This window comes from Balaenoptera physalus (assembly GCF_965194825.1).
Source record: "Balaenoptera physalus genome assembly, chromosome: 19".
In the NCBI taxonomy this organism is placed as follows: Eukaryota; Metazoa; Chordata; class Mammalia; order Artiodactyla; family Balaenopteridae; genus Balaenoptera; species Balaenoptera physalus.
In genome coordinates, this window is record NC_138900.1 from 40351867 (window position 1) to 40376784 (window position 24918).

The following is a 24918-nucleotide window of genomic DNA, read 5'->3' on the forward strand; positions in this document are numbered from 1 at the left end:
AATCCCGGCCCCGCCCTCGCCACGAAACCCTCCCCTTTAACCCTTCGCACACCGCCCGCCGGTCCATCCCGGAGCCACACCAAGTCGCCATCTCTTTGACGCGGAAACTGAGGCCGTGGTCAATGAGATGGCTCCACCAGAACCAGCCTAGATAGCTGCCCGTTTCTCTCCCCGGGAAAGCCGCCTGCTGACAATATCCCCCGCATTCGCGGCAGCTTTGACCGCTCCTTCGCTCCCTCCTCGCCCTTAGCTTCCGAGCCTCGGGATAAACTGGCGGCCGCTAGCAGAGCGGGCAAATACCGGCTCCCTGCCGAATGCCTCTCTGGCGCTGTGTGCCCTTGGGCGAGCCCTTGCCCCTCTCTGAAGTCTCCCCGTAAAGCGGGATCGGCATCCCTGTGCAGAGACTCCCAAGGAGTCCCGGGTGACCGAGCATCCTGGAGGGGAGGGTCTGGATAAATTGTGGGTGTGCGTGGAAGGGGGAGGCCCTTTTATGACTCAGTTGATGTGGTTTTCTCTTCTGAACTGATTGAGCAGTAACTTAGAAGATCGCTGAGCCTCAGTTTCCTCGTCTGTAATATAGGGATATAAATGGACCTCACTCCACAGAGCCGCTGTGCAAAATAAATGAAATACTGCACGGAAAGCTCCTGCCACGCCAGGGGTGGGGGGTGGCAGTGAAGGTGTCAGAAGGTGGGAGATGATGTTGGACTTACGGTTTCGTTGCTCCACTTGCACCCTGAAACACACACACACACACACACACCCCTCAGGCCATATCGACCTGCACAGATAATTGATTCATTTATTCATCAACCAATGATTGCTGAGACCTTACTATATGTCAGACCCTATCCCAGGCCATGTGGATACAGCAAGCAAAAAACCACCCAAGGCCTTCTTGGATCCCACTTTCTACTGGGGGTGACAAGCAATAAACTGGAGAGAAAAAATAAGTTCAGGTAGTGACAAATCCTGTAACTAAAATAAAACAGGGAATTCCCTGGCGGTCCAGTGGTTAGGACTCAGCGCTTTCACTGCTGGGGGCGGGTTCGATCCTTGGTCATGGAAATAAGATGCCACGTGGTGTGGCCAAAACAGAAGTAAATAAATAAATAAAACAGAGGGGTGTGACAGAGTTGACCAGGAGGCAACTTTTAGACCGAGTGGTCAAAGATGACCTCTCAGAGAAGATGACCTTTGATATTTACTCAACTGGAGGTTCAACGCCCACTCCCCACCCCCAATGCACCTGAGACCCTCTTCTCCACCCCACACATACAGTAGGTACTCAGGGAATGAGAAGTGCTTCTTGGCAGCTGCAAAATCATTACCCAGAGCCCAGCCTCTCTGCAGACTGTGTGAGCCCAAGCGCAGAACAAAGCTGTGGGGTAAACCCTTAATTTTACAGTGACAAGGAAAACAGTAAGATGATTGTTTCTGAGGCAGATTCTAAAACAGTAGGGTATTTTGGTTTTGGTTCTGGTTTGGATTTTGTGTTTTTGGTTAATCCCACTTTCATTCTTTTCAAATGGCAGCGAGCAAGACTCAATCACTGTATTGTTTTTTCCTTCGACCTTTTCTTCCAAACCAACTTCACTCGCCCCCAGTCAGAAAAAGTGGGAAGGAACCTGCCCCCAGGCTGGAACCTGATGCCCACCCAGAGCCCCCACTGTCACCAAGGAAGCCCTGGGTTCTTGGGATGGGGGTGGGGGGACAGAGCCAGCTGGGGATGAGGAGGAGAGGGTCTGTCCGTTCCCAGAGCTAGTCCCCCCTCTTCAGGTCTGCGCAGGCCATCTCCACACAGATCACCTGCAGCACCTGTCCTGTCTCACCTCTCCTTAATTCTATGAAGGCTCCCTACTCTGGCCAAGCCCCTACTGTGTACTGGGCCTGCTGTCCCTTGGGGTGGGGATGGAGCATACTGGCGAGGCTGTGGGGTTCTGGCACTGAGCAGATGTTTAGTGTGCACCTTGGGTGCGCCAGGCACTGGGGACAGCCCTGAGAGTCATCCAAGCAGAGACCCTACCCTCAGGGAATCTGATGGGGGAGACCGTCTCTAGATATACAAACGCACAGATAAATAGATAATTACAGATTGTGATGACATTACTACAAGAAAAAAACAAGATGCCACGGGAAAGAATAATTGAGACTTGGGGGTGTCGTTTAGATAGCTGGGTCAGGCAAAGTGTAAACATTTAAGCAGAGACTTGAAGGATGCCTAAGAATCAGACAGGAAAAGAGCATTCCAGGCTGAGAAAACTACCATACATGCAAAGGCCCTGAGGCAGGAAAGACTTTGGAGTCTTTGAGGAGGGACATAAAGTTATAAACTGAAGGGACTGGGGAGAGATGAAGTTCAAGAGGAAGCCAGGGGCCAGGTCACCTGGGTCTTAAACCCTTGGTAAGAGAGTGTTGTGGCCGCGTCTTATGGCATGTGGGATCTTAGCTGCCCTACCAGAGATTGAACCTGTGTCCCCGGGAGTGGACGCATGGAGTCCTAACCACTGGACCGCCAGAGAATTCTTGGATTTTATTATTAAAAAACAGACCATTAGAGGGCAGTTACACTGTTTGGTTTCCAATTTTAAAAAATTCACAGAAAGACTCCTCTGGAGGTCATCCAACAATTTCCAGAAGCCAGCTTTGGGAGGTTGCTGATTATAATCAGCAAACATTGATTGAACACTTTTCCAGCTGGCCCTATGCTTGGTGCTGTGGGGATGGTTAGTTTCGGTTTCTTTATTTTTAATTGCCCAATTAACTCATTAGTTTATTTCATTGCACATCACACACACATCTCCAAACCTGCACCCTCACCCCTAGCTAATCACTGAGAAGAGTTTGGAGTATCCTGTCAGATCTTTTCTTTCTTCTTTTTTTTTCACTATCATACAATATATGGAAATCTAGAGACTTGCTTTGTTTGTAACTTTTAAACATTTTTACAAAAAAATGGGATTACACTGTATACATTGAAACTTGATTTTTTCACTTAGCGTATCTTGGAAATTTCTCCATGACAGCACCTGAAGACTGACCTAATTCTTTTTATATGTTGTATAATATTTGATAGACTGGCTATTACATTATCCCTTCCCTTATTGGTAAAAAGGTAAGTGGTTTCCAACAGTTCCTCATTACGAGTAATATTGAAACAGGAGGGAAGGGGGCAGGGCACAACCTTTAAAAGAATGACATAGCCATTGAGGATATGACAAAAACTGGTTAGAACTGATTAGTCCCAAGATGGCGGAAGATTTGACTTCCAGTAGACCCTGACCCTCATTATACACTCATTATAATCATTAGCATATGCTAAATGACACACCCACAGGAGCCAGAACAATTCCGAGGCTAACCATAAAAGACCAATAAGTGGGAGGTGGCCCAAATCCTGGAAATCCCCGCCCCTTCTCCAAAATAGTTGGAATAATCCTCCCACTTGTTGGCCTATGAAATTACACAGCCAGCCCATGAAAACTAACCACTCCATATTTTGGAGCTGCTCTTGCCTTTTGAGACACACCGCATTCTGTCTATGGAATGTGTATCTCTCTAAATAAATACACTTCTTACCTATCACTTTACCTCTCCCTGAATTCCTTCTGCGCTGAGACATAAAGAACCTGAACTTCGTTAAGTCCTGAAACCAGGTGTGTGATCTCAAAAGACAGTAGGTTCAAGTCCCAGCCCATGGGTTCAAGTCCCAATCTGAGTTTTGGTTGGGTTCGAATCCCATCTGAGTTATGCGGTTTCAATATTATATAAGCCTTCTTATTTATGCGTCTCTGCACACACATGAATCCAGTCTTCAAAGCAGAACCACTGGATTGAGGGTATTTGCATGTTTTGTTTTTTTTTAATAGATACTTCCAAATTGCTCCAAAAGACCATATTAGTTGACATCCCCATTAAGAGTAAGTGAGTTTATGGGACTTCCCTTGTGGTCCAGTGGTTAAGAATCCACCTTCCAATGAATGCAGGGGATGTGGGTTTGAACCCTGGTCTGGGAATTAAGATTCCCACATGCCGTTGGGTAACTAAGCCTGCGCACAACAACTAAGACCCAACTCAGCCAAAAATAATAAAAAAATAAATATTAAAAAAAAAAAGAGTAAGTGAGCTTAACTATTTGCCTGCCCCTATGGTTATATGTAGTGAGCTTAAAAAAAAAAAAAGTCTCATTGTTTCCATTTGTAATTTCCTAATACTTAGCTAGTGTGGCTGAATATTGGCCTTTCATATTTCCTTTTCTGTGAATTTAAGGTTTGAATCATTTGCCTTTGTGTAGTGAAGAATTAAATTTGCCCAAAGGGTGGTCTGGCCATTTTTCCTCAGTTTCTGAGAGGTAATCTCTAAACCTTTGGAACGTCATGCCTGATAGAAACGTCTTTGTTTAGGGTGGAGGCACTGGCCATCAGCTCAAGTAGCTCCACCTGGAGGAGTTGGACACTGAGATCAACTGTGGCCAGGTGATGAAATCCCAAGAAGGGCTCTGGCCACCAAGGCAGCTGGTGAGTTTACCTGGTTGGCAGTACTCCACGTGTGCTGTCACACATCAGTGCTGGGGAAGTAATGCATGGAGTCCGTGACTCCCTGGGGAGAGGACAACGGACATTCCACTTTCGGAACTTAAAAGTCACCCTTTAAAAAAGTATACAATTCAGTGGTTTTAGTGTATTCACTATAATGAATCATCACCACCGTCTAATTCCAGAACATTTCCATCACCCCATGTCTGATTTTAATCTGTGTTCTTTATCTGTAACATACTGTAACTGTGAGTATAACAGCTTGCAGTACATTCTGTGAGGCCTTCTGGCTAATGAATTATTGAACCTGAGGGTGGTTTTGGGAACCCCCCGAACCCTGCAGTTGCGTCAGAAGTGCCAGTGGTCTTGTGGAGTACTGTACTCCCTCCAAAGTTGCAGCCCAGTTTGTGTTTTTTTTTTTTTTTAATTTTTGGAGCTCCTTTTATATTTTGGATCCCCTCTCCCCATTGTCACTTTTGTGTGTTGCTATTGTTTTCTCCTACTTTGTTTCTCCCACCCACTCTGTGGCATTTTGATAAATGTGACAGTCATGTAACCACCACCAAAATTAAAATATAGAACATTTTGATCACTCCAAAAAGTTCCTTTGTGAAATTAGAACACTCCCTGACACCATACACAAAAATCAACTCAAAATGGATTAAAGACCTAAGTGTAAAGCCAGACACTATCAAACTCTTAGAGGAAAACATAGGCAGAACACTCTATGACATAAATCACAGCAAGATCCTCTTGACCCACCTCCTAGAGAAATGGAAATAAAAACACAAATAAACAAATGGGACCTAATGAAACTTAAAAGCTTTTGCACAGCAAAGGAAACCATAAACAAGACCAAAAGACAACCCTCAGAATGGGAGAAAATATTTGCAAATGAAGCAACTGACAAAGGATTAATCTCCAAGATTTACAAGCAGCTCATGCAGCTCAATAACAAAAAAACAAACAACCCAATCCAAAAATGGGCAGAAGACCTAAATAGACATTTCTCCAAAGAAGATATACAGATGGCCAACAGACACATGAAAGAATGCTCAACATCATTAATTATTAGAGAAATGCAAATCAAAACTACAATGAGGTATCATCTCACACCGGTCAGAATGGCCATCATCAAAAAATCTAGAAACAATAAATGCTGGAGAGGGTGTGGAGGAAAGGGAACACTCTTGCACTGTTGGTGGGAATGTAAATTGATACAGCCACTATGGAGAACAGTATGGAGGTTCCTTAAAAAACTAAAAATAGAACTACCATACGACCCAGCAATCCCATTACTGGGCATATACCCTGAGAAAACCATAATTCAAAAAGAGTCATGTACCAAAATGTTCATTGCAGCTCTATTTACAATAGCCAGGACATGGAAGCAACCTAAGTGTCCATCATCGGATGAAAGGATAATGAAGATGTGGCACATATATACAATGGAATATTACTCAGCCATAAAAAGAAATGAAATGGAGGTATTTGTAATGAGGTGGATGGAGTTAGAGTCTGTCATACAGAGTGAAGTAAGTCAGAAAGAAAAACAAATACAGTATGCTAACACATATATATGGAATCTAAGAAAAAAAAAAAAAAAAAAAGGTCATGAAGAACCTAGTGGCAAGATGGGAATAAAGACACAGACCTACTAAAGAATGGACTTGAGGATATGGGGAGGGAGAGGGGTGAGATGTGACAGGGTGAGAGAGTGTCATGGACATATATACACTACCAAATGTAAAATAGATAGCTAGTGGGAAGCAGCCACATAGCACAGGGAGATCAGCTCAGTGCTTTGTGACTGCCTGGGGGGGTGGGATGGGGAGGGTGGGAGGGAGGGAGATGCAGGAGGGAGGAGATATGGGAAGTGTGTATATGTGTAGCTGATTCACTTTGTTATAAAGCAGAATCTAACACACCATTGTGAAGCAATTATACTTCAATAAAGATGTTTAAAAAAAAAAAAAAGTTCCTTTGTGACCTCCACCCTGGCCCCAGGCAACCGCTGATCTGTTTTCTGTCATTGTTGTTTTGCCTTTTCCAGAATGTCATATAGAATCTTACATGATATAGTTGTGGCAGGCCAAGATGTTCCATTCTAATCCCTGGAACCTGTGAACTGTTACCTGTTATGGAAATAGGGATTTTGCAGATGTGATTAAAGACTTCGAGATGAGGAGATTATCCTGCATTATCTGAGCGGGCCCTAAATGTAACTACAGATGTCCTTATAAGAGGGAGGCAAAGGGAGATTTGATGACAGTAATGTGAGCACGGAAATAGAGATTGACAGGATGCAGTCAGGAGCCAAGGAATGCTGGTAGCTTTTAGAAGTGGAAGAGGCAAGGAACAAATTCTCCCTAGAGCCTCCAGAAGCAACCAGCCTTGCTGACACTTTGATTTAGCCCCTTAAGGCTCATTTTAGATTCCAGATCTACAATAGAATAAATGTGTTGTTTTAGACCACTGAATTTGTGATAATTTGTCACAGCAGCGAGAGGAAACTTATACAGTAGTCTTTTGTGGAAAGTTCTTTTATGTAACATAAAGCTTTTGAAATTCATCTGATGAAATAAAATTCATATTTTATGGCAAGACAAGACAAATTTAAACATAAAATGTTTTTTCGTATGTTTCTCCTCCCTCCCTTTTAGTGTGTATTGTGTGTCTGCATTAACCAGACCTCTATAGGAGATAACATTCCTTCTTAATCTTGTAAGGGGTCACAATGACCCGCTACTTGCTTTGTACATGCAGATCTGGATTGTGTAAACTGTCAATACATCATGTGATGTATAACCCTTTGTCTCAAAAATGTGTATAACTCTGCTTTGACCTCTAACAGGTGGAACAGTCAGTCCTCAGAGCTTTTGGAAAGGCTATCTCCCTGGTTTGGAGATTGGAAAGCCAATCTCCTCAGATTGGCTTGGATGAAATTTTCTATTTCTTTCTTAGATTGACTATTAATTAATTTTTCATTGACCCATCTATGTTGATGAGCGTACAGGTAGACTGTTTCTTTTTATTAAGGAATGTATGCCATTGTATTGATATACCACAATTTCTTTGTCCTTTCACTAGTTGATGAACATTTGGGTTCTTTCCAGTTTGGATGGCTATGAATAAAACTGCTATGAACATTCACATGCAGTTTTTTGTGTGAACATATGTTTGTATTTCTCTTGGGTATGTACCTAGGAGTAGAATTTCTGGATCATGTGGTATGTGTATCATTAACTTTATAGGACATTGCAAAACTGTTTTCGAAAGTGGCTGCACCATTTTTCCAAAGAGGCTGTTCACCAACTGGTTTTACTCATTTGTAAAGGGCAGTGAATTACCCAGGGTCACCTACTGAATTAGAGGCAACAGCAGAACTAGCATCTACATCTTCTCATCCCCAGCAGTGATCCTGAGAGAGGCAGTCCTGCCTGAGTATCCCCCTCCCATTTCCAGCCTCCCCATCTGCTTCTGCCCCTTCTTACCCTCTCTTCTGTCATCCAGCCCCAGTAGGAGGTGGAGGCCAGAGCAGCTTTCAATCTACTGCCATCTCCACCCCAGACCAGAATGTACCAAACAGAGGTGGGAAAGGCTTGGGGAATGGGGATCATTGACAAGAATCCCCTTTAAGATCTGAGGGCAGTGCATCCCCCTGGAAAAGACCCTTGTGTGGGATGTGAGATGATTTTTGATGGCCCAGGGGTAGTCATCAAATACTTCAAATGCTTCATTAGGAGTACTTTGTTTTTAATTTCACTTTCAATCTGATTATGCCAAGGAGAAAGCCTTTTTTGGTGATCATATGTCTTTACCATCTAATTTTGTTAATCTCCTTTTTTTTTTTTTTTTTTTGGCCACCAGGGATCGAACCCATGTCCCCTGCAGTGGAAGTGCGGAGTCTTAATGACTGGACTGCCAGGGAAGTCCTCGTAAGTTTCTTTAAAAAACACATTTATTACAGTTAAAATGAGTCCACTTAAAGAAAATATTTAATTTTCAAAAAGTGTGTAAAACCCCTTATACAGTCAAATGATTTTTGACAAAGGTGTTAAGACCATTCACCGGGGAAAGGACAGTCTTTTAACAAATGGTGTTGGGAAAACTGGATATCTACATACAGAAAATGAAATTGGACCCTTGCTTTATACTATATATGAAAATTCACTCAAAATGGATCAAAGACTTAAACGTAAGACCTAGAACTATAAAACTCATAGAAGGAAACATAGGGGGAAAAGCTTCATGGGCTTCCCTGGTGGTGCAGTGGTTAAGAATCAGCCTGCCAATGCAGCGGACACAAGTTCGAGCCCTGGTCCGGGAAGATCCCATATGCTGAGGAGCAATAAGCCTGTGCATTACAACTACTGAGTGAGCCTGCGCTCTAGAGCCCGCGCTCTACAGCCCACGAGCCACAACTACTGAAGCCTGCGCCCTACAGCCCACGCACTGCAACGAACAGTAGCCCCCCGCTCGCCGCAACTTGAGAAAGCCCACGCGCAGCCAAAAAAAAAGCTTCATGATGTTGGGTTTGGCAATGATTTCTAGGATTTGACACCAAAAACACAAGCAACAAAAGTGAAAATAGATAAATTGGATAACATCATAATGAAAACTTTCTGCATCAAAGGACACAGTTAAATAGAGTGAAAAGGCAACCTAAGGGAGAAAATATTTACCAATCATATATCTTAAAAGAGGCTAACTTCCAGAACATATAAAGAACCCCTACAACTCAATAACAATAACAACAAAACTGATTTTAAAAATGGCCAAAGGACTTGAATAGACATTTCTCCAAAGAAGATATACAAATGGCCAACAAGCATACGAAAAGATGCTCAACACCACTAATCATTAAGGAAATGCAAATCAAAACCACAGTGAGATATCACCCCACATTTATTAGGATGGCTGCTATCAAAAAACAAAACAGGGACTTCCTTGGTGGTCCAGTGGTTAAGAATCCACCTCCCAATGAAGGGGAAGTGGGTTCGATCCCTGGTCGGGGAACTAACCCGTGTGCCACAACTAGAGAGAAGCCTGTGCGCTGCAACTAAGACCCAACGAAGCCAAATAAATAAATATTAAAAAAAAAAAAATGCAGTCAAACCCATAGAAAGAGAAAGTGTAATGTTGATTGCCAGGGACTTCAGGAAGAGAGGAATGGGGAGTTATGGTTTGATGGGACAGAGTTTCAGTTGAAGACGAAAAAATTCTGGAGATGGAATGTGGTGATGGTTGCATAACAGTGAATGCCATAGAACCGTACACTTACAAATGGTAAATTTTGTTATATGTATCTTATCACAGTTAAAGAAAAAAAATTTAAAGTGTACAGGGAATTCCCTGGTGGGCCAGTGGTTAGGACTGCCAAGGGCCCACGTTCGATCCCTGGTCGGGGAACTAAGATCCCACATGTTGCGCAGCCAAAAAAAAATAATAATAATACTAATAATAACTAATTTAAAAAAAATTTTTAGGTGCACAGTGATATGTAGATAGGGGAAAATAGGGTAATAAATGCCTAAAGTTTGAGGAAGAGTGATCTCGTCCAATGCCCTCCTGGCACTGCTGGAATGTCTGTCCATCTCAGAGACGGACAAGAGTTAGCTCAAGATGTACATGAGCAATGTGACCAGGGACCAGGTGGCTCCTCTTGTCACTCATGCGCATCCCCCTGGGGGTGCATCCAAGGAGCAGGCTGCAACTCGGTGCGCATGAAGATCACAGAGCAACAGCTTTAGGGAGAGGGGGCTCTATTACTTCTAGGCGAACGCCAGTCTATGCAACGCCGCCAGGCCTGAACCTCCTGGGGTAAGAGAAGATGTGAGGCCTTCAGGGTGGAGGTGCCATTTGAACAGAGCCTTGAAAAGAGCCATATGAGAAGGAGGTGTTCTAGGTGGATGTACAAGAGCGAAGGGCGGGCATGCAGAGTGGTGTGGGCTGATGGCCTTTGTGAGCAAGTCTCTGTGTTGAGAGATGCAGCCGAGGTATGCACAGAGTGGGTGGGATGCTGGCATGAGCCTGCCAACCTCTGGGCCAGTTACTGATTTGCCCAGAATGAGGCATAGGTTGGACACACAGTTTGGTCATTTTCCCTGCCTGGCCCCTTCAGCCCATTAGGATTGGGACAGAGCTTGTTTGGGATGGGAGGTCAGAGCTCCAGAGAGAGGACATCAAGATTAACTATTTGTTCAGGGATCCACAACTCATGTTCCTGAGAGAGATGGCCAGGCCAGGGCTTGGGTGGACTGACTGCATCCTGTCCAGGTGCCAGATGCATGAGGAGGTCTGGAGTGGCATTTCCAGGACTTCCTGCCCCCTGGCCCTCCCCATCCTGTTGTATCATTCATTCATTATTCAACCTGTACTCAGCTCCTTCTCCACATTTTTGTGTCCTAGGCCCTGGGAATTCATGGTCAAATGAGACTTGCAATCTCTGCCTTTTTGAAGAGCTCAGCCTCAGGGGCAGGAAGACACCTAGAGAGGCCATTCCAATTCCAGTGCTTTGAGGGGTCAGCCCAGGGGTTGTGGGAACACAGAGGAAGCCAAAATACCTAGTCAAAGGAAAGAAGCATCAGGGAAGGCTTCCTGGAGGAGGTGACATATGAGAAGCAACCACGAGAAGAAGGAACACTGTCAGTTTCCTCAGCCTCCCTTCCAACGGTGCAAGATCCAGCTATAGCCATAGGGGCATCAACACTGTCCCTCTCCCCACTCTGGCCCAGGGCCCTGCTTCTGGGAGCTGCCTCCATCTTCCATCCTCCCTTGGCTCTTCCCACCCATGCCCACAGTTCCAGGACTCTTCCTGAAACCTCTTCTCCAGGACACCAAGCTTCACCATCTCCATCACCCCCACCACTGCCCCAATTTTCCTTTTTCTCCTCCTTTGCCCAACAGGAAATTGGCGTATCCTAATTATATACGATGTTCTGTAGATGCTGTAGTTAAGTACCCATCTGTAGATGGGCCATCCTTCTATTCTCCTCCTGGATGTTGAGAACGTTTTGTTAAAGGATACATTTTTAAAGTAAAATGCAAAAAAAATTGTGCAGTGGAAATAGTATGGCAGTTCCTCAAAGAAATAAAAATAGAATTACCATATGATCCAGAGATTCCACTTTTGGGTATACTATATGCAAGAGAATTGAAAGCAGGATCTCGAAGAGATATTTATACAGCCATGCTCATAGCAGCATTATTCACAATAGTTAAAACATGCAAGCAACCCAAGTGTTTACTGATGGGTGAATGGATAGCAAAACGTAGTATATATGTACAATGGAATATTATTCAGCTTTAAAAAGGAAGGAAATTCTGACACATGCTACAACATGGATAAACCTTGAAGACATCCTAAATGAAATAGGTCGGTCACAAAAGGACAAGTATTATATGATTCCACTTATATGAGGTACCTAGAGTAATCAAATGAATAAAGATAGGGAATTCCCCGGCGGTCCAGTGGTTAGCACTCCATGATTTCACTGCCAGGCTGCACAGGTTCGATCCCTGGTTGGGGAACTAAGATCCTGCAAGCTGCGTGGTGTGGCCAAAAAAAAAAAAAAAAAAAAAAGACAGAAAGTAGAATGGTGGTTGCCAGGGGTTGGGGGAGGAGGGAATGGAGAGTTATTGTTTAATGGGTATAGAGTCTCAGTTTTGCAAGATGAAAAGAGTACTGGAGATGGATGGTGGTGATGTTTGTACAACAATATGTGTAGTTAATACCAGTGAACTGTGTAGTACACACACATATATGCATATATATATATGTACATATCTCTCACAATCAGGAATGCTGAAATGAATTTGCTAACAAATGCAAAACTGGCCTCTACCAAGGATGGAATCAATTCCATTTTACCAGACAAGATTTGTTTGCATACTTACGAACTGAATTTTAAACAATTTAAAATAATATATCATATTTAACCCAATATATTCAAAATATTATCATTTAAATATGTCATCAATATAAACATTATTATTGAGATATTTTGCATTCTTTTTTTCATACCAAGATTGCAAAACATCTCAAGTGCTCGGTAGCTACATGTGGTTAGTGGCTTCTGTATTAGAGAGCACAGCTGTAGACAACACATAACATTCCTTTGAAAGAACATCCAGGAATCTTTTTGCCTTTTCCAAAGTCTTCTCCAATTTTTCCTGACAGTTTTTGAATTAAAAAAGAATTACCCAAGTAATCTATGTTCATTATACAAATCTCAAATGCAGGTAACTGATGAGAAAAAAATCACAATAAATGCCACCATCCAGAGATAATCACAGATCCGGACTTTTTATGGCCTCTGAGACTTTAATAGACACATTTTGTTATATATATTTTTTAAATAAATAATTTTATATACAATATAAATGTATAAACAATGTAGTTATATATTTTACAGTTTATATGTTTTGTTAATATATAATCTATGAAATTGTATTATTTTTCAGAGTTTTAAACTTTTCAGAATAGTTTCAGATTTACAGAATTATTGCAAAGAGTACAGAGAGTTCACTTATACCCCACACGCAGTTTCCTCTGTTATTAATATCTTGCATTAGCAGTGTTACTGAACCAAACTTGTGTCTGCTCACCTGTGTGCAGTAAAGCCAATCTACTGACCCTGGGTTGTGGTGAAGGAAAGTGCAGCATTTATTGCAGGGCGCCAAGCAAGGAGTCCAGAGCAGCTAATGCTCAAAAAGCCTGAACTTCCCCAATGGGTTTCAGTGAGGCAGTTTTAAAGGCAAAGTGAGGATGGGGTGTCCCAGGTTATGCAATCAGCTCGTGCACAATTCTCTGACTGGTTTATGGTGAGGTAACAGGGTGGTGTCACAGGGGTTAACATTATCAATCCTTAGGTGCCAATAGGTCTGGGGGCTACATGCTCATGATCATCAAGTAGTTAATTTCTTCCATTTGGTGGTGGTTTTAGCATCAGTAAAACAACTCAGGAAATGTGTACCAGATACTATTATCTATACTTCAGAGAGGAGCTAAAGCAGAGGATATGGGGGAGGGGTCTGTCCTGGGAAGGTCCCTTAGAATCCTGCTCAGTTATAGTATGGTATATTTATCAAAATTAATGAGCCAACATTGATACGTTATTATTAAACTCCATACCTCATTCAGATTTTTTCAGTTTTTCCCTAATGTCCTTTTACTGTTCCAGGATCCTATCCAGGATACCAGATTATATTTCCTAGTGATGTCTTTTCTTAGGCTTATCTGCGACAGTTTCTTAGACTTTCCTTGTGTTTGATGACCTTGCTAGTTTTGAGGAGCACTACTCAGGTATTTTGTAGAATGCTATTGAATTGGGATTTGTCTGATGTTTCTCATGATTAGACTCAGAGTAATTGTGTTTTGGGGAGGAAGTCTACAGGGCCCAAGTGCCATTTAAGGGCACATCAAATCAATCTGACAAACTATCAATCTGACTTATCACTATTGATGTTGACCTTGATCACCGGGTGAAATCATATTTATTTTTGACTAGAGAATATATGCACATGATACAAAAATTTAAATATGCAAGTCTCCCTCTCACCCTGCCTCTTCCCCCCTCAAACACACACAGGCTGCCTCACCAAAGATAATTACCTCCAATTTCTGGAGCCTGTGAATATATTACTTTACATGACTAAAGGGATTTTGCAGATATGGCTAAATTAAGTATTTTGAGACAGGGGAGATTACTCTGGATTATCAGGATGGACCCAGTGTAAATATAAGCATCTTTATAATGAAACCAAGTTCCCCTAAAACCAAGTTCCTCTACCAAGTTTATGATTGACCTCTCTATTCAACACCTGTTCCCCTGAAGACTGAGGAGTATCAAAGAAAAGGAGGAATTGAAACTGTACAGGACCCTGTGGGGCCTTCCCAAGTACAAAGGCCTTTCTGTACCCCCCATTTCTTGTTTGTGGGAAAAAGGTTTCCGTCTCCAAGACCTTCTCTGAGTTCCAAAGTGCAGATTCAATTAGTAATTAGAGTGAGGGAATACAGAAAGAAACCATAATGCAGCCATGGGGCCTGCTCCTGGTTCCTCCTGGGGGGATGTAAGGAAAACCTGACATACATCTCTGAGTTCTTCTATAGGAACTAAGGGCCCTGCCCAGGTAGAGGATGGTAACTTCAGGCTCAGTACAAGCACTGGGACCCCAGACTGGTTGGAACCGGAAGGCTGATGATTGAGATTCTTAGAACACCACCCTGTTACCTCACCGCCAACTAGAGGAAGGTTACACACCCTGCAGCCCTCCCCCCCTCAAATTTCCGTATAAAACCTTCTTCCTTGAAACCCATGGGGGAGTTCTGTCCTTTTGAACACAAGCCACCCGTTCTCCTTGCATGGCCCTGGCAATAAATCTTTCTCTGCTCCAAACTCTGATGTTCAGGTGTGTTTGGCCTCACTGTGCTTTGGGCACACAAACTTGCGTTAGGTGAGAATAAGAGGTTAGACAGGAGGGTCAGAGTCAGAGAAGGCATCATGAAGACAGAAGCAGAAGGTGGAGTGATGTGGGGATATGAGCCAAGGAATGTGGTGGTCTTTAGAAGCTGGAAAAGGAAAGGAAATGGATATTCCCTAGAGACTCCAGAAGGAACACAGTGTTGACCTCCAGAACTATAAGATAATAAATGGTGTGGTTTTAAGTCTTTAAGTTAGTAGTAATTTGTTACAGCAGCAATAAGAAACAGGAACTGTCAAATCCCTTTACCAGTTTTTCTGCCAGTGAATGTCCAGCCTCGTCTTGAATGCCTCCAATGATGGGGATATCACTATCTCCACAGGCACCCTGTTTTCTTTCCAGCAAGCTCTTTCTTCTGTGGAAACCTTCCTCCGTGGTAACCTCCCACCCATTGCATGCCCACCTCAAGCCCCAGTTCTCAGAGCAAGGATCAACAGACACAATCTAAATCCCTTGTACACATGAGGCTTTTATAGACATAAATTATCTCTTCTCCAGGTTTAACATCCTCCAGCTTTTCCCTTGGCCAGTTTACAAAAAGGTACAAAAGCCAACTTTCTCTTGATGAGGCTTCAGCTAAACACTTGTGGAATGGGATCCCATTGCCCGTGTCTTCCCATCCATGGAGGAGCCTATGGCAAAGTCCATAACCGAGCACACCCCCTTCCAAAAAGAATCATGTAGACCCCCTCCTCACTTCCCCCAGGGGCTCAACAATAGTCTCGACCCTTTCGATAGTATTTGTCATTAAAAATAATGTCAAAACTTCAGGTTCCGAGCATTGGCAAGTGACTAGAATTTAATAATACAGTTTCATTTCCATTGTATTTACTTTTATAGTTATTTTCTATTGATGGCAAGAGAAACTAATTTTCATTTTCTGTTCAGGCTAGAGTTTCCAGTTAAAACATATAAGTAGTAAAAAGACTGAACCAGTTTAAGGATAACGGTAAATCTTGGAAACGCGGGTGGTTATTGATTGCGGCTGACGAGGGGCTGTGTGGTTGGATCTGGAGCTACCAGGGACCTCAAAATTATTTGGATAATTCCCAAGCCGCGTCGCACCATACAATGCACTAAAAAAGACGCCACAAGTATACATTCGGGAGTCAGGATGGCCGAGCGGTCTAAGGCGCTGCGTTCAGGTCGCAGTCTCCCCTGGAGGCGTGGGTTCGAATCCCACTTCTGACAACCTTCCTGTTTTTTCTCTTTTCCAGTTCCAGGGTCTAAGGAGAGTGTCTTTGCGGTTTCAGATCGGATCTTTCTCTTTTACATTCCAAAAGTCAAATAAATATCATTAAGAAAAAACACCTTTTAAGAAGGAAATACTTATTTCGTAAAAAGATTAATAGTATTACCTATTTGATGTGCCACTTTACGTGAAAAGCAAAAAAAAAAGAGGAAAACGAAGCTTTGTCAGAAGTGGGATTCGAACCCACGCCTCCAGGGGAGACTGCGACCTGAACGCAGCGCCTTAGACCGCTCGGCCATCCTGACTTCTGGCTTACTTGGCTGTGAGCAATCCCCTTCAAAATGGCTCTAGTGTGCGCATGCGTAGCGAACCGCGGGAACTATCGTTCTCCTCCCTGCGCTGGGAAGAGCTAGACACTGGCGTTAGCTCGAAGGGGAGGAGCGAGACGGAACGAGAAGGTGCAGAACTAGGCGCCTGGGCACCGGCAGAGGGCGCGCGCGGTGTGCTGGACACCCTGAACGGCGGAGAGACCAAGGACTATTACTTCGATCCGTGTGCGTGCGTGCCGCCGACAGGCATTCATTCTACATTCATGCATTTACTATTCACATCAGCTTTGATTCTTGCATATCTCTAAGTACCCTTGCATTTCTGCATACATGCCCTGTTGCCTGTTCCGAGAGAAACAGTCAAGTCCGCACACTCGCACCGGCTTATAGATCTCTGCTGGCGCCCGAACCAGGTGAAGCCCGGATATCGCAGGGTCTCTTGGCACGCGTACATTCGTCAAAACTGCAACTTCACATTTGTATGTGTGTTTAACTCATTTACTCAGGCTCCGGGTTACACCGAGTCCTGCAGCGGCACAGCCAGATCCACCCTTTTTCCTGACCGTGTTCCTAGTTCGCAAACCTTGCTTGGCACACAGTAGGCGTGCAGGGAATGTCCGTGATTAATCCGTCCCTCGCCTCCTCCTTCCCGCATTGCGTCATTTCGTGATTCACGTCTCCTCCCTAACCCCAGACTTACCCACGCACTGGCTCTGCCCAGGGACCAGAAGACCTCAGGTCGCGAGGGTAACTTTCTCCACGGGATTTCGGGGAGGCTTGTATACAAAACAGAATTTCCGCCCTTAAGACACATTCAAGCCTGGGGGGAAGGGAGAAAGATAAGAAATACGTGAAAGGTAAAATGGCAAAAAAAAAAAAAAGAAAGAAAGAAAAGTTTAAAGGTGCTGCTAAGTGCAAGAAACAGGATGTCAGGACACTTGCAAGAGACTTTGAAATAGGCCAAGAAAGATAACTGGGTGTCGTCTGGGGCACCAGTCCTGGTTGGCTGATTCTCAAGGGCCTGCACCTTTCATTACTTCTACATACAAATGATTCTTATTCACGGAAATGCAAGTGGATTTTGTTGGAGTGGAATGCAATTAATTATTGCCCTGTGGATATTGACCATTTTTGCATCTGTATTATAAATCCATTTCATCATCTGTGATTGCCAATAAATGTGTGTCCTTTGAGTCGGTTGTAACATCTTACTGGTTTCCCCACAAATTACTGAGTTAATGAAATCTTTGACTTGTGTTCATTTTATAATTATGTGAGAATCACGATTTTACCTTTAAAAAAGTCTCTTTTAATAGCGATCAAGGGTGACTAGGGGTACTTCCCTGGTTGCGCAGTGGTTAAAATCTGCCTGCCAGTGCAGGGAACATGGATTTGATCACTGGTCGAGGAAGATCCCACATGTGGCGGAGCCCGTGAGCCACAACTACTGAGCTCGCATGATGCTACTATTGAAGCCCGAGCGCTCTAGGGCCCACGTGCTGCAACTGCTGAAGCCTGCGCGCCTAGAGCCCGTGGTCCCCAATAAGAGGTGCCACTGAAATGAGAAGCCCGCACACCCCAACGAAGAGAAGCTCCCCGCTCACCACCACTAGAGAAAGCCTGTGCAGCAACAAAGACCCAACGCAGCCTCCCCACCAAAAAAAAAAAAAAGTGACTAGGGGCTCCCACCATAAAAAATGGTACTGATGGACCTAGTGGCAGGGCAAGAATAAAGATGCAGACGTAGAGAATGGACTTGAGGACACAGTGGGGGGAAGGGGAAGCTGGGACGAAGTGAGAGAGTAGCACTGACATATATACACTACCAAATGTAAAACAGATAGCTACAGCTCGGTGCTTTGTGATGACCTAGAGGGGTGGGATAGGGAGGGGAGATGGGGTTATGGGGATATATCTTATAGCTGATTCACTTTGTTGTACAGCAGAAACTAACACAACACTGTAAAGAAATTATACTCCAATAAAGATGTATGAAAAGAAAAAAGAGTGACTAGGGGCTCTCATAGGAAGGGTGGTCAGGGAGGGCCACTCTCAGAGGAGGTGACAATGAGTTCCAAAGGGAGAGACAAGCACAGTCAAAGCCGGGAGTAGCAGTCTTCCAGGTGGGAGGCATAGCCAGTGCAAAGGTCCTGAGGCAGGGAGGGGCTGTGGTCTGTTGGAGGGGCAGCAAGGCCAATGGGGCAAGGGTATGGGTGGCAGGAGGCTGAAGTCCATATCACACATGGCTGGGATGCCAGGAAGAGGAGTTTGGCTTTTCTTCTGTGTGTGTTGGAGTCACTGGAGTGTTTAAAAGCAGGCGAGTGACATGATTCAGTTGGCCTTTCAAAATGATCCCTTGGGCTGCTGCAGGAGAAAGGACATGAGAGGCAAGAGAAAAGTCAAGAGTCCAGGGAGAAGGCCATGGAAAGGAGGATGAGAGATGATGGAGGCTGGACCAGGGAAGTGGAGATGCAAAAGGTGGTCAAGTTCAAGATTCAAGATGTGTTTTGGAGGTATAATGAACAAGCCCTGCTGGCTGGCTGGTGTGTTTGTGTGTGTGAGCGTGAATGTGGAGAGAGGGGATGCAGGGATGCAACAGAAAGTCACCAAGATCATACAGGTTATCAGATGCTCACAACTTCCCTTTGAGATTAGTGCTGTGGGCAGGAGCTGCTCCCTACTCCTACTCCAGGGAGCTCAGGCTCACACAGGCTGAGTGATTTGCCAACATCCTCTTTGGGGCAGAAGCCCTGTGCTCTCCACCTCTGGAACCCTCCCCTCATGCCTTACACCACCAACCTTTCTATGGGCGCATCGTTTTAGAGGTAAGAAAACAGTGGCAAGCCCAGAGCTGGAGCCCAAGCCAGACCCGCTCTGCCTGCTCCTCTCCTGGCCTGGCTGGGAGAAAGTGCTCATTGGATGGAGGTGCTGAGGCCCCACTCAGCCCTACCTCCTGCGTTTGGGTGGATGGTCAGCTGTCCTCCCCTGACACCTTTCAGGTGCCAGATTTGTGGCGTGGAGGAAGCCATTTTAGGATCCCATTCCAGCTTCAGATCCCCAAGACCAAAAATGGGAAAGGGTCACTATTCCTGTTTGTTCCATTTTCCCCTTATCAGCAGCCTAGACACCAACGATGGATCCTCGAGGGACAGACCTCACTCATTTTCCACTCTGGGCATTTGTCCAGGTTGGGAGAGGAAAGTCCCCTGAGCTCAGCCTGGAAAGTCTACCAGCAACTGGGGAAGTCCCGGCATGGCCCTGCTCCGCCCTAATAGGGACAGATGGAGTCAGTCCCCGTGGGGACCTGGTGCTCAGCCAGCCCAGGGGCCTGAAAGGGGGAATCCTAGCATCCCTGTGACCTTGGCACACATACCCATCTCTGCTTGGGAAAAGAGTGGCAGGAAGCTGAGTTTTAGCGAATGTCTCCTTTACAGCCATTATTTCACTTAATGTTCGTAACATCACCACAACACCGAATATCATTACCTGCATTTACAGATGAGGAAAATGAGGCTCAGAGAGGCCAAAGTAACTTACCCAGAGTCACACAGATGATAAGTGGAACCTGATTTTTCTGGCTTAATACTCTTTTTTTTAATACTCCTTCTTGAGAACTATTCTGAGCCTAGAACTATTCTGAGCCTAGAACTGTGATAGGTACTTTATTTACATTGTTTCTTTTTAAAAGCAAAAGCCATGAGGGCTTGCCAACTAAGGTGGCAGGCTAGATTTGGAGACGTTAATTTTAGTTCTGTTTTCATTATTGGAGGAGACTTAAAAGAAAGGGTAGGCTTTTCCCAGCAAGCCAGTCCAAGTGGCAAGGCCAAGTTTTTGTGCCTCAGGCTCTGATTTCCTTGGCCAAGGTTCAGGGACAGAAGCCATCAGGCGCCAGTAGTGAATCCCTGCCAAGGCCTGGTTTGGGCATCTTGGTCCACTGAGGGGGGACCTCAGGGGTGAAGCGGATGAAGCAGGTGTGGATCTCTGATGGGGTGGGATAGGAACTGCTTCGTCCCTCTGGAGCCAGAGCCAAAGACCCCAGGTCCCCCCTTGGTGTGGAGAGTTGAGCAACCCAGTTCCCCGATTTTGAATGGATCATGTGGACAGTGGTGACCAGAATGGACCAAAGGCCAGAAGCTCACTTCCAAGTTCTGTAAACTGCTTATCATGCCCCCAAGGCCTTTGATCACCCTAGAAAGAGAACCCCAGGAATGTGGGAGACTCTGTAGCATGCCACTCTGATAAGCAAGAGGTGTAGAGCCAATTTTGACTTGAGGCAGCATGGCTGAGTGGCTCAGCGTGTGGATTCTGGAACCACCTGAGTTTAAATCTTGCTTCTGCTAGTTCTGTGACCATCTGGAGTTATTTAGCCTCTCTGTCCCTCTGTTCCTCGGTTTCCCAATCTGTAAAATGAATTTAGGAATAGTATCTGCCTCAAAGGGTTGTATAGATTGAAGAGTTAATACATGCTCAACGTTTAGAGTTCCTGGAATAGAATAAATGCTTTAAATGTTAGCCTAGAAAAATAAAGCAATGTACCATTTCTTTCTTTTTCCCCCCCAGGAACTGCCAAAGTATTAGTGTTTAATAGCACAACTGACCAAGGTCCAAGATATGAAGTTACCGTGTTCAGGAAACGTGGGGGGCACAGGAGGGAAATCACTCTATAAGTTAACTCTATAGTATGTGGTAAGAAGAATGCACCCTTCATAATATAAAACCTATCTACACATAGTAGTTAGTTGCAAAAAACCATCGTCTTCTCTTGGCTTGTAAAAAGGTTGTTCCAGATTCCAGTGCAGATGAGCAACCTTCAACTCTTCTGTGTGGCAGAGATCTTGTTTTCACCGTCCAGCTCTTCCACTCCAGCCTGTGTCATGAGGTCTGTGGTATTTTTCTCCAGGTCATCAATGCGACTGCTCATGTCATCAATTCTTCCAATGATCTGGTCGGACGTGGTCTGAAATTTATCTTGCATCTGTTGCAGGGGTGTCCGCACCACCGAGGTGAGATCCTGTATGGCCTTGGGGTCAGTCTCGGCCATCTCCCTAGTTCCCAGCTTGGTGGTGCTGTCTCAGACCATCACCTACATTGCTGTTTGTCCCCAATGTACCATTTCTTGCACCTGCTGAATATTGTGGAGCAAGTTTCCAACTGTCAAACTGACTTTGCAGAAGTAGTGTCTATAGGGCCATCCCGACAACCATAGCATCCTGACTGCCCCCTTTGAGCCAGCCTTGCTCACCTCTCCAGCCTCATCTCCCACTTCCAGCTCCCTGCCCCCATCTTTCTGTTCCTTCAATCCACAACGCACATTCCTCCTCGGGGCCTTTGCGCTTTCTGTTTCCTCCATGCAGAGCCATCTTCCCCCAGCTCATGCAGGGCTGGCTCCTTTCATCATCCCCAGGTCAGCCCCCGGGTGAAAATGGCCCCCCACCCCACCTCCCACTCACTTTCAATCTGGCCTCCTTCTGACAGATGCAAAGTTACTGTGCTTATTCGCTGGCTTATTTGATGATCACGTTTCTCTCCCACTAGCCACTGTGCTCTTGTGAAGTCAGGAACTGTGGCCATCTTGTTCACCAGGTATTCCCAGCAGATAGTACAGTACCTGTCACGTAGCAGGAACTTGATACATAAGTACTGCATGAGTGGATGATCGGACAAATGGATGGATGGATGGATGGATGGGCGGGTCAATTCCCTGGGCACTTCAAGTCCATTTTCTGTCCGTCTCAGGTGGAGCTCAGGAAGCCTCCTCAGGTGAGGCCATTTATGACCCCTTGCCTTCCCCTGAGGCTTCAGCTCAGACTCACACGCCCAGCTCTCTGCATTGACACATCAGTTCCTTTTGCCCATCTGGGGCTTAGGGACCTCCAGACCTTTCTCAGGCCCCATCTGCTCTGCCTCTTTTGGCTAAAACGTTTTGGTGTTCTGCTTAGGGCTCCACCAGCCCAGGGCCTTCTCTCAGGGTGGGCTGAGTACTCAGTGCAGGGGTGAAGGGGGACGTGGTGTCTGAGGTCTAGGGACTGGTTATTACCCTGGTTCCCTCCCCGTGACCACAGCCCTGTCGACGGAGTAAAGTACTGCTGTACAAATTGCTAAACAGGGCCGCCCTGAGTCCCCACCGCCACCCTGGCCCCTCCCCACTCCCGATGCCTGCAGTCCACCAACCTCCCGGCCGGCTCCAGCACAAAGGCTGTCGTCCGTCGTCATGGGCAGGTGCGATGCAAGTCATTAAAGATATTAAATATTTCCGCAGGACCACATTATGGCTTTCCTCTTTGACCTGATGCTCCACTACTCTCTGGGAGCCCCTTTGGATTCAATCCCACCCCTGCTCTGGCCACCTCCCACTCCCACCACTCACCCCTCCCTCTCCCGCTCCCCACCCCGGTCTTCTGGTACCAGCCCCCTGATTTTCCATTGGAAACAACCCCTCCCCCACTCTCTATCCAGGGAGGTCATGTGAAGCGGACTCCACTCTCCTACCTTACTGGGGGGAAATGGGCTTGTGACGCAGGTCTGACCAGTCAGTTCCAGTCACCTAGCTACACAGTGATTGGTTCAGAAATGAGCACGTGACCAGTTGGTCCAATGGGAGTCTGGCGAGAGGGAACTCTTTTTTTTTTTTTTTAAAGCATGAATTGTTAGTTTTGTTTGTTTGGTTTTTTACTTATTTATTTATTTATTTTTGGCTGTGTTGGGTCTTCGTTTCTGTGCGAGGGCTTTCTCTAGCTGTGGCAAGCGGGGGCCACTCTTCATCGCGGTGCGCGGGCCTCTCATTATCGCGGCCTCTCCTGTTGTGGAGCACAGGCTCCAGACGCGCAGGCTCAGTAGTTGTGGCTCACGGGCCTAGTTGCTCCGCGGCATGTGGGATCTTCCCAGACCAGGGCTCGAACCCGTGTTCCCTGCATTGGCAGGCAGATTCTCAACCACTGCGCCACCAGGGAATCCCCTGAGAGGGGGAACTCTTGGAGAAGAGAAAGTGGGTGTGGGGCTCAGGTGGCTGAGCCGGTAAAGTCTGAGGCTGCTGGTGGCTGTCATTGCTATGCCACCCAGAGCCTGCTTGAGAAGAGCTGGGAAATACGGAAAGTCAGAACTCTATTGACATCGATATTATTCGAACACTTGGATTTAGTTGTGCCTGAAACCATCCGCCCCTGGTCTTTTCAGTTTCATGAGCCAATGCCCTTTTCCACTTAAGCCAGTTTAATGTGAACTTCTGTCACCTGTAACCCAAAGACTAATATGGCCTAGATCTGTGCTGGCTTACATGGTAGTCAGGAGCTGACTAGTGAGCATTTGAAATGTGGCTACACTGAATTGAGACAGATCATATGTCACATACAAACTAGATTTCAAAGAAAGTATGAAAATAAAGATGTAAACTACGATTGACCCTTAAACAATAAGGGTTCGAACGGTGTGGGTCCCTTACGTGTGGATTTTTTCAGCAGTAAACACTACAGCACTACACTGTCTGCAGTTGGCTGAATCCATCCATGGATGCTGCACCGCAGGTAGCGAGGAACCGCGGGTATGGAGGAACCTCAGGTGCAGCGGGCAGACTGAGTTATACACGGATTTTTGACCCTGGGGAAGGTCAGCACCCCTAACCTCCATGTCGTTCAAGGGTCAACTCTATTTTCTCATTAATTTTTAATATTGATATGTTAAAGTGATAATACTTTGGCTATGTTGTGTTAAAACATATTATTAAAATGAATGTCATCTGTTTCTATTTACTTTTTCAGTGTTACTAGTAGAAGATCTTACTTGTGTATGTGGCTTGTGTTATGCTTCTGTTGGACAGTGCTGGCCCTGATGACCCACCTGTAAAATATCAGGAAGCAAGAGATCAGAGCCTACCCAAATAATGATGCCTCCCCACCAGAAAAGCACTCCAAAGATGCCAAGGAGGAGAAGGCTTCCTGAAGAAGGTGGGCACAAAAGGATAGGTCTGCTTTGCAGGGGTTGAGAGGAAGGGAAAGGCATTCCAGGTCAGGACACAGCATGAGCAAAGGCCTGAGCGTGGGACTAACAGGAGAGGGGTCTGAGGAGAAACGAGGGTGGAATAAGGGAGCCTTGAGGGTTAAGATGGGCTGTCAAGGGACTTTCCTGGTGGTCCAGTGGTTAAGACTCCCCACTGCCAATGCAGGGGGTGCGGGTTCAATCCCTGGTCAGGGAACTAAGATCTCACATTCTGCGCAGCGTGGCCAAAAGATTAAAAAAAAAAAAAGATGGGCCGTCGATTTCGCCCATCAAAGTGGGGCTTCCAAGGAGGGAGAGAAGGGCCCTAATTCTGGGGAGGGACAGGAGCCAGAATCTGCAGGCCTTTCCCACCAGCACGGAGCCACTCAGAGTTTCAGCATTTCCT

General features: G+C 45.4%; 1 long non-coding RNA gene and 1 pseudogene across 3 annotated transcripts in view; one reads left to right on the forward strand and one right to left on the reverse strand.

The window, feature by feature from the left end:
* Positions 1 to 24918, forward strand: part of LOC309648458 — a 42383-nt gene that overhangs the window by 10987 nt on the left and 6478 nt on the right. Inside the window, exons 2-3 of one of the 2 annotated variants that reach the window (XR_014256668.1) lie at positions 4404 to 4517; positions 24355 to 24481. This is a non-coding gene — a long non-coding RNA (uncharacterized lncRNA). Of the gene's footprint in view, positions 1 to 4; positions 4518 to 24354; positions 24482 to 24918 lie in introns of those variants that run through there. The other variant, XR_014256669.1, reaches the window with a different exon arrangement.
* Positions 6514 to 22961, reverse strand: LOC309648966 (heat shock factor-binding protein 1 pseudogene; annotated as a pseudogene). Its single transcript has one exon. The product of its transcript is annotated as a heat shock factor-binding protein 1 pseudogene (transcript).